The sequence below is a fragment of the Phyllopteryx taeniolatus genome, chromosome 10, assembly GCF_024500385.1.
Source record: "Phyllopteryx taeniolatus isolate TA_2022b chromosome 10, UOR_Ptae_1.2, whole genome shotgun sequence".
NCBI lineage: Eukaryota > Metazoa > Chordata > Actinopteri > Syngnathiformes > Syngnathidae > Phyllopteryx > Phyllopteryx taeniolatus.
Genome location: NC_084511.1, coordinates 4,091,106 through 4,099,683, shown reverse-complemented (window position 1 = coordinate 4,099,683; position 8,578 = coordinate 4,091,106). Strand labels below are relative to the sequence as shown.

The 8,578-nt window shown below is 39.9% G+C and overlaps 1 long non-coding RNA gene across 1 annotated transcript; it reads left to right on the top strand.

Annotated features, from left to right (window-relative positions):
* The first annotated feature begins 293 nt into the window (after positions 1–293).
* On the top strand, positions 294–8,361 carry LOC133485074 (uncharacterized). Its single transcript, XR_009790595.1, has 3 exons — positions 294–1,164; positions 3,402–3,541; positions 6,589–8,361. It is a non-coding gene; the product is annotated as an uncharacterized LOC133485074 (long non-coding RNA).
* The last annotated feature ends 217 nt before the right edge of the window (positions 8,362–8,578 follow it).

Here is an 8,578-nt window from a genome sequence, read left to right as displayed (position 1 = left end):
CTGTTGACAAAGTGTTGTATTTGTATTTATTTGCCCATCTGTTTGTTGGTTAGCAGCTATTATTCGCTGGTTCACCAAGATGACAAACAGACATGGGACACCTTTATTATTATCAGGGTTGGAGTGTTCCATTGATGCCATACTGACTCAGACAGTGAAAACAAATTCCTGCATTCACACTTGTATCCTTTATTTATATGACTGCTGTGAGAAGGTCATGAAAACAAAAGACGGTTGCGGCATAGTTGTGGCCACATGCTGACTGACGACAAGGAGCCAAGTGCTTAGTAGCTGAACAATCAAAACGCCACAAAAATATGCTTTGGGGATTTGGGTTTCCCATGCAAATGAGGTCTATGGATTATGTCTCTAAAGTTTCAAATAAATACCCTTGCTGACTTTTAACTTTGTGTGCTTGGTGAACTTCAAACACACGAGTCTCAACAATGACTGTAATGCACTAATGTCCTGATGGGAACTATTAAAGGCGCAAATGCTTCTTGAATTTGTGTGTGTGCGTGCGTGCGTGTATGTGTGTGTGCGCCCACTTTGATAGTCTAAATAATGACCCTCTTCCTTCTCTCGGTGTAATCAGTTCCACATGCTATTTGAGTCTGCTGTCCACTTAGCTGCCCGAGCAGAAAAAGCCCAAATTTAGAAGAAATATGAAAAATGTCAAACGTTTTTTCCTCATTGACTGAATGAACTATATCCCCTCTAAACTCACTCCTCCTTCTTTTCATATATTTTCCCTCCTCACATTTCTTCTCACATTCTATGTTTTTTCAACTCCTGTCTCTTCCCAGTCCTCCTCTAACCCCCCATTAACCTCTTCGTCTCTGCTTTTCTCCCAGTCGTCCTCGGTCTTTTCCCAGACAAGCTTCGCAGGTCACCAGTCGAAGGCTCTTGGGTCTTCTGACATCAGCACCATCCGTCATGTGGAGAGGGGCCATTCTCTGGCGCAGGACCCGCCCTCCAGTGACCATACAAGGTAACAGAGGAATGTTGGCTTGAAAGTTCATCTGCTTCATAAAGACAACACAAAGAGGCCAGAGGGGTCCCACACTGATGCTGATCAGTGTTTTCGGGGAGCGTTCAAAGAAACAGACGAGACCTCCTCTCAGAGACCTGACGAGTGACCATGACGTGACATCTTCCAACAAGGTACAACAACAGAACCTTATTTTCTTCCAAGTTATTTTAAATCTGCTTGAACGTCCTCGACACCGCCAGTTTGACTTAATTTGGGTCACAGTCTCTGTATGACAGTTACAATCCTAGCAAAGTGCTTGCTGAGCCTTTGAATATATTTTCGCGGGACGCCTACCGTATTTGGGTACAATCCAGTACAAAAGCTGCATGAAAAATTGAAACTTTACAAAGGTAGTGCAGTGTAGTATATATACAACCGAAGTGTTACATAAAGGTGTTTCTTACATATGAACATGATCCCGTTAGAAAGGCGGGATTTTTCATACAGCTTTTATATTCGATCCCATTGGACTGGGCAGGTGTACCTAATGAACTGTCCACTGAGTGCAGATGTAGACTGGCACAACCTCCTTTGCTCATACAGTAATTAAATTGGTTCCAAATCTACGCAAGCACTCATTTCACACTGATAATTCCTCAGGTTTGAGTTTGACATGGGAACAGTTTGTAAATTGTATTACACAATGTGACATAGATAGAAACATTACTAGGCCCAGTTTCCGCCCATCCATATCTTTGTGTTTCCATCTTTATGTGAACGTAAAACATTACTCACATTGTGGGCTCCAAAAATGCAAAATCTATCCTTGTTAATTTCTCTTATTTCTAGTGAAAACATCTTATTGTAGTTATTTTAAGATGGTTTCGATTTGACATTTTTCAAAAGACTTGTTTACGTTACAAGATCTTGTCTTAAGAATCTCAAGTCAATTCATGCTATCTTCAAATTGAGTTCATGCCATAGGCAGATCTTTTCACGAGACATTTTGTCCCTAAAATAAGTCAAACAAATCTGCCAATGGGAACTAGTATGAACTGACTTGATAAGATTCTTAAACTAAGACTTAGTATCTTTAAGTCTTTTTGTCTTGATGTAAATTTTGGAAAAAAAAAGTCAAAGCAAATCTGAGAATAAGTACAGAAAGATGTTTTCATTAGAAATAAGATGAAGTCCCTATGTAAGATTTTGGATTTTTGCAGACTGACCCTGCGATTGGCTGGCGACCAGTCTAGGATATGCCCCGTCCCTCGCCCAAAGTCAGCTAGGATGGGCTCCAGCTCACTTGTGATCCTAATGAGGACAAACACTATAGAAAATGCATAGATGATGCCATAGTAATAAAACTGTTTTTATTGGGACATAACTGGTATCGGGCCTCGAATGAAAGTTCATTAACACCAATATTAAATAAACCAATAAACAAATATTACATAGTGAAAATGTTGATTTTGTGTGGTTGAATTTTGGTAGCTGTCATATAGAGTCAAACCTTAACACAATTTCCTCCTTTCTTATACTCATCCATTTAATACGGACTATTTCTATGACTCAGGATACCAGTGGACCTGTTTCAAATGAAGTAAAATTAGATTTGTGTTGTTGTTGCTGTGAATAGTTGATTGATTTTCAACTTGGTGCAACATTAATGAGACACAGCTCCTAAGACAGAGTACACTTGCCGGCCACAACAATAGGTACAGCTATGATAATAATATACTGAAATCCATATTCAAAGTTGTGCCATTACAAAGATAAGAATGCTCAGCTTTGGACTCTCATACCAAAACATTACACGCAATTCTGAACATGACATCTTACACCACTGCAAACTACAACCACGATGATGAATATTTTGTAAAATTAATACCTCTTGAGTGAGTGAAAACTGAGCGACTCGTCTTTGTAAAGCTAGACTTTTGAAACGGCTTCCGTACCGACCACACGTGCACCTTTACCTTAACTGCGGATGGATATCTGAAATGTGGTGCAGGTTGCCATCAGGTCAATGCCTACGCCGGTGAAAAGATAAGTGAGGTCACTCTGACTGGTCTGATTGTCGGTAAATTTTGCTTCAAGTCGCTCTGATGGGACTTTCGAGAAAAGCAAAGGTCATCTGCGTATAGTGCAACGCTGAACTCTCTTTTCATTGAAGCACAACACGTTTAAAATACCATCTCCAAGCAAAATATGATACGATGTGTGGTATATTTGGTGCTTGTGATTGATCAAAATTCAAAAGTGTGATTAATCTGATTAAAAAATTAATCGATTGACAGCCCTTATATATATATATATATATATATGTACATATATATATATATATATTTTTTTTTTTTATTATCACATATCTTACTCATAAATTTGCATTCTCTACAATTCAACTCTGCCTGTGCTCATTCACTCACAGATAGATGATGGAAGGAGATTTCCGAGAGGTGAGACACACGCACACACAGAGCCAGTCGCCGCATTAAAGTCACGGTACCATCTCAGAAAAGGTGTGAGGAACGTCACGGCAACCGCAGTCGAGGAATGTACTTGAGAAAAGTGAGAGAGTGAGAGCAGGAAATGCTTGATTTAGTTACTTTGCAGTAAAGCATCTTGGGGATGTGAGGGGCTGTACTGGGTTGACAGAACTTTCACATGACCCCCCCTCCCCAACCCCCACAAACACACTCACACACCCTCTCACATCAGTCCCCCTCAGGGACCAAAAAGAGCATCATTCCCAGGGTAAATTTCACATAAGAGGAAGCCGCACACGCATTCTGCCTGACGTCTACTTATGAAGGGTTTTTTGTTTATTGTTGAGGTCAAACTAGTTGTGTTGTTGTACTTATGTGAGGCTCCAGCTCAACAGCGACCCTCATGGGAACAAGTGGTATCGAAAATAGATTGATGGATGCTCATGCTGATGGTTTTATTTACTTGTACGTTTTATGCTCGAGACCTTTATTCTTGTAAAAAAATAAATAATAATAAATAATAATAATAATGTGACTATTCCTTGTAAAATATAAAGTTTTTTTCTTTTATTTTTTTTTTCTTTTCAGTGTAGCCCAAATACACATACAGTAGCAGGCAAAATACTGGGCATACTGGCTCATGGATTCAATGGGAAGGTGTGTCCAAATCAATAACAGGCTCTCACTCAGGCACATGCACACATAGACCCCGATAGGTGTCCAAGCACCTGGCCTTTTGCCCTGGATGAAAAAAAATATATATATATAAATTTAAACAAGTACAAAAATGACCCTTGCTGTCATCAAGAATGTCCAACAGACGCTTGTGTAGCCATTCTCATCATAGTGCTCCCCTCAGCTTCCAAAAATGGCAGTGGCACTTACACTTTTAAAGTCACTCAGATTCATTTATGTTTGTCCACGGTCTCTTTTGTCCTTCTCTACTTAACTCTGCGTGTGTGCGCGTGTGCTTGTGCGTGTAACGGACCCTTTGTACGACAGGCGGATAAAGTCAAACGGAGTGGGTTTCCTGTGTGTGAGATTTACAGAACGGGGAGGGGGAAATACGACCATATAAGGAAATGTTTGGCTTAACAGAAGAGATGGCTCTCTGGTTGTTATCACGGCCTGTATAAACACACTCAAACACTCTCTCTGACGTGAGTCTGCCTCCACACAGAAAATTCAGGTTAACTATAATGTCATGTGTCAATGTGCTTTAGTGTGTTTTTCCACTTGAGTGGTAGAATTATGTAGAGTAGTGGAATCCATTTAGATGTTAATGCAGAAACACCATTGATGTTCGTCATTACTATTGCTGACCCCATTCGATTTGTGCCAGTATTCATGTACAAAATTGGCGATGTGGAGCTTTATTATACGGTATTTCATTAAAGCAACACTAAATGGTGTTATAGTATGCTGATGTGGGATGACTGCTGTGACTTATAGTTTGTGCTTTTATGTGTGCACGAGCATCTAATAAGCTATGTCGAGGGCTTGTTACTCAACCGCATTACTCAAACGAAATACAATCAAAGATATTAATATGAAGCTTGCATACAGTATATTCAGTACGGTAATTTTTTTTACTGTTCATGTACAGTAATATTTTTAAGTGCAGTTCAGTTGTATTTAACTTTAGGCACGATACATTTGCATTCATTCTTTAACGGTTTCTTTTAAATGTTTTATTAGAAATACATTTTTATTTTATTTTTATATGCAATTCATTTAAGTTTTTAATTTAATTCGCTTTGACCTAATATGTGTATTTTAATGGTGGTACTTGGTGTAAAACGTTTGAGAACCATTGCTGTACATTATTTTTATGTTAGTAAAACAAAATTATATTCACTTATTCTAACAAAAGTCAAATGATTTCAATATTAATGATAATCAGTGTTTTTTGTTTTTTTTAATGATGGTTGTAGACTCTTGTCTCTGTGCTGTTGTTCTTGTGCAAACGTTTGAGATGAATACCGAAAGGTTTTGGTTCAGTTACCTTGCATCTATGCTTGCTCTGCACATTATTAGCCACATGTACAGCACAGCAGTACTGTAGAAGTATATATTGTGAAATTGTTCCAGAAATAAGTTAGAACATCAAGATTGATGAGTATCAGGCACCTGTACAGACATTTTTTGGGGCAGATGCTCATACCCTCTTATAAATGTGTTCAGAACTAAGCAATTGCATTCAAACTCATGTGAAATAGGGGTCAGCACACACCTGCCACCATTTAAAGTGCCTCTGATTAACCCCAAATAAATCAAGGTTGCAGCGAAATGTACAATTCTCCCAATGACTCAAATAAATCCAGCTCATGTATCAAAACTGAGCTGGTGAAATTGATGACAGTGTATTTTCTTTTCTTTTTTAATACTGATGAATGAAGAAAAAAAAGTGGGCTGCCGCAAAAAGGTCACTTTTTTTCATCAAGGGCAAAAGGGCAGGTGCTTGGACACCTCTTGGAGTTTTATGTGTGCACATGCCTGATGAGTATGTTATATTTTCACACATTCCACATATTTTCCCAAGCACTTGGGAACAGGATGCAGGTTTTGACTTGTCTCACACACACACACACACACACACTCAAAGAGGCTGAGAGAGGGTAGTTTATTAGTAGTGTGTACATGTACAGTAGATCACACTTCCTGAGAACAGACTTTGAGACTTGGCCTACCATGAGAGAGTGTGAGAGAGGCCTTTCTTCTTAATATGGACTTGTTGAGCCCAGGCAGAGGGAGATGAAGCTCCCCCTCCCTCTGCTGCCCTTCCAGTGAGACCCCCCCGACTAGAAAAGGGAATGTATGGCAGCTGGAAAAGGGGGTTGGGTGGGGTTGGAGGTTGGGTAGTAGGGAGGGGTGACAATCTATCTGTGGGAGCAATCACACAGTCTGAAAAGAGGGAATGTTTATCCAGTGCAGTGATCCCATTTTCCATGATCCCAAAAATAAAAAGGGCCACTAAGGCCTTATATGGGGCGGCAGAGAGTTTCCAGTCTAACACAGTCTATTCGAATATTCCAGCAAAACACCATGTTTCCTCTGTCTGTCCTACTAGCCTACTTGTTAGAAACGCCACGGTCAGGCTATATTTAAAATGCTATTTTGTTTTATCAGGGGTTGCCACGGAGATGAGGCGATGCCGCTCACTGATGGACACTTCACTCTGGCTTGGGTAAGGCTTGTGACTTGGGAGACATTTTCTAATACAGTGCAATCATAGGCCACAACATTAGGCTTGAACAAAAGCTTTATCTGCCTTTTCAAAATGACCAATGCTCAGTTTTCTTTGCCACTGACAGAGAAGTATTCATTTACTTTAGCAGGTGTTTAGGTGTCGATGTTATGGATCATTTTCATATAATTTGATCGGTAAAGACATTTGTGTAAAAAAAATAAAAATAATATTTTAGCCATTTTTTTATGCTGCCTTGCTTTTATATGGGTTAATGTCTCCCATGCGGAAACGGCCACACTTAAAGTCCTATTTTGAAAAACGTATTGATGATTTAAAATTTGAAGCATTCATAGTAAAGGCAATCCTCATTGACAGAGCAAATGGTGGTGGCCCAATTATCATACACTTCTTACATAACAGTAGAGACATAAACAGCTTCATAGAAATTGTGCGAGTTGCGCAATGTATGTGTTGACCTTCAAACTCTGCAGATACAAGTGCCGAAATGATCCTAACTACTCATTACACCGATAACACTCTTGTCGTTATACAATCATAATAACAGCAAAGACATGCAATAGTTCCGACACTTTCACAAATGTATACATATCTCAGAAATAATCATTCATTTTGCTGTCCGCTATTGTGTGAATTTTTAAGATGTCAAAATATCCTCCCAGCATTTGTGCAAGATCATCTCAAACGTTGTATATGCGTGTGGAGGTATCCGAGTGTGTAACATGAGAGGGAACAGCACAGGAAGTTTGAATTATGTCCGCAGAGGGTTAATGTCATTTCCTGTTTACCGCTCTCATGTAAAAGTGTGTTTGCAGGACTCCCTCTCTCTCTCTCTCTCTCTCTCTCTCTCCCTCTCCCTCCCTGCGGCCCATGGTGCAGTGCTGCATCTCTGGTCAGTTGGTAGTCTGAGATGAAGCACTGTAGCTCGGGACGGAGGACTGCTTCACAGGCCTCATGGACTACTTTAAGAACTAAAGGGCAACAAAGAGAGTATAAGAGTAGCGACATTTAGAAAGTTTACAGGTGCATCGCAAATATAGTTCACTTTTAGAATTGAACTATTGAAATAAATGAACTTTTCCCTGATAGATATCTCAAATTTCTTTCTTCCTTTTTTTTTTTGTCAATTAAAATTTTATTTACTGCATAATTTGTCCCTTGCCATTTATTCCATGGAAAGAATGTAGTCTGGAATTTTCCATGCCCCCCCCCCCCAATTCTCCTCTCTCCTGGGGTCCAGTTTTCCCAGGAATCCCTTGACCTGTCCAAAAGGGGGATTCCTGGAAATACTGTTCTTAGGGGCGAGGCCAAGCGACAATTGTGCGAGAGCCGAAGGCTTATAAAATATTAGTGTCAAAATCAAATCAAGGTCAAATCAAGTGTACGCCCTTCAACCAGAGGGTCGCCCGGTCGTAGCCCCGCCTGAGCGCATGTCGTCATTGTGTCCCTGGGTAAGACACTTAACCCACATTGCCTACGAATGAATGCGGTTGGATGTTTGGTGGTGGTGGGAGGGGCCGTAGGCACAGAATGGCAGCCACGCTTCCGTCAGACTGCACAAGTAGCTTACCACCACTAGGGTGTGACTGTGGAGAGAATGAATAATGTATATAAGGGATATGCACTGTTATATTTTATATGTTTTATGGCGAGGTTGTTAGAATACACTGTATAATAAACCACACTATGATGAACCTCATTCGTCTGTGTCATGTTTTTGGATTGTGTTGGGTTGTTTGAGTGTCAAAAGTCTTCCAAATGTGAGAATGAAAGGTAAAATGGCTATAGAATATATAGTACTGTACCTGTTTACATTGTACTGTAACAAACAAACATTTGGCACTTATTGCATCGTTTGGAATGTAAAACCACGCTTGTTTTCTGATGACAAACTCAAGCAAGATGTCTTTT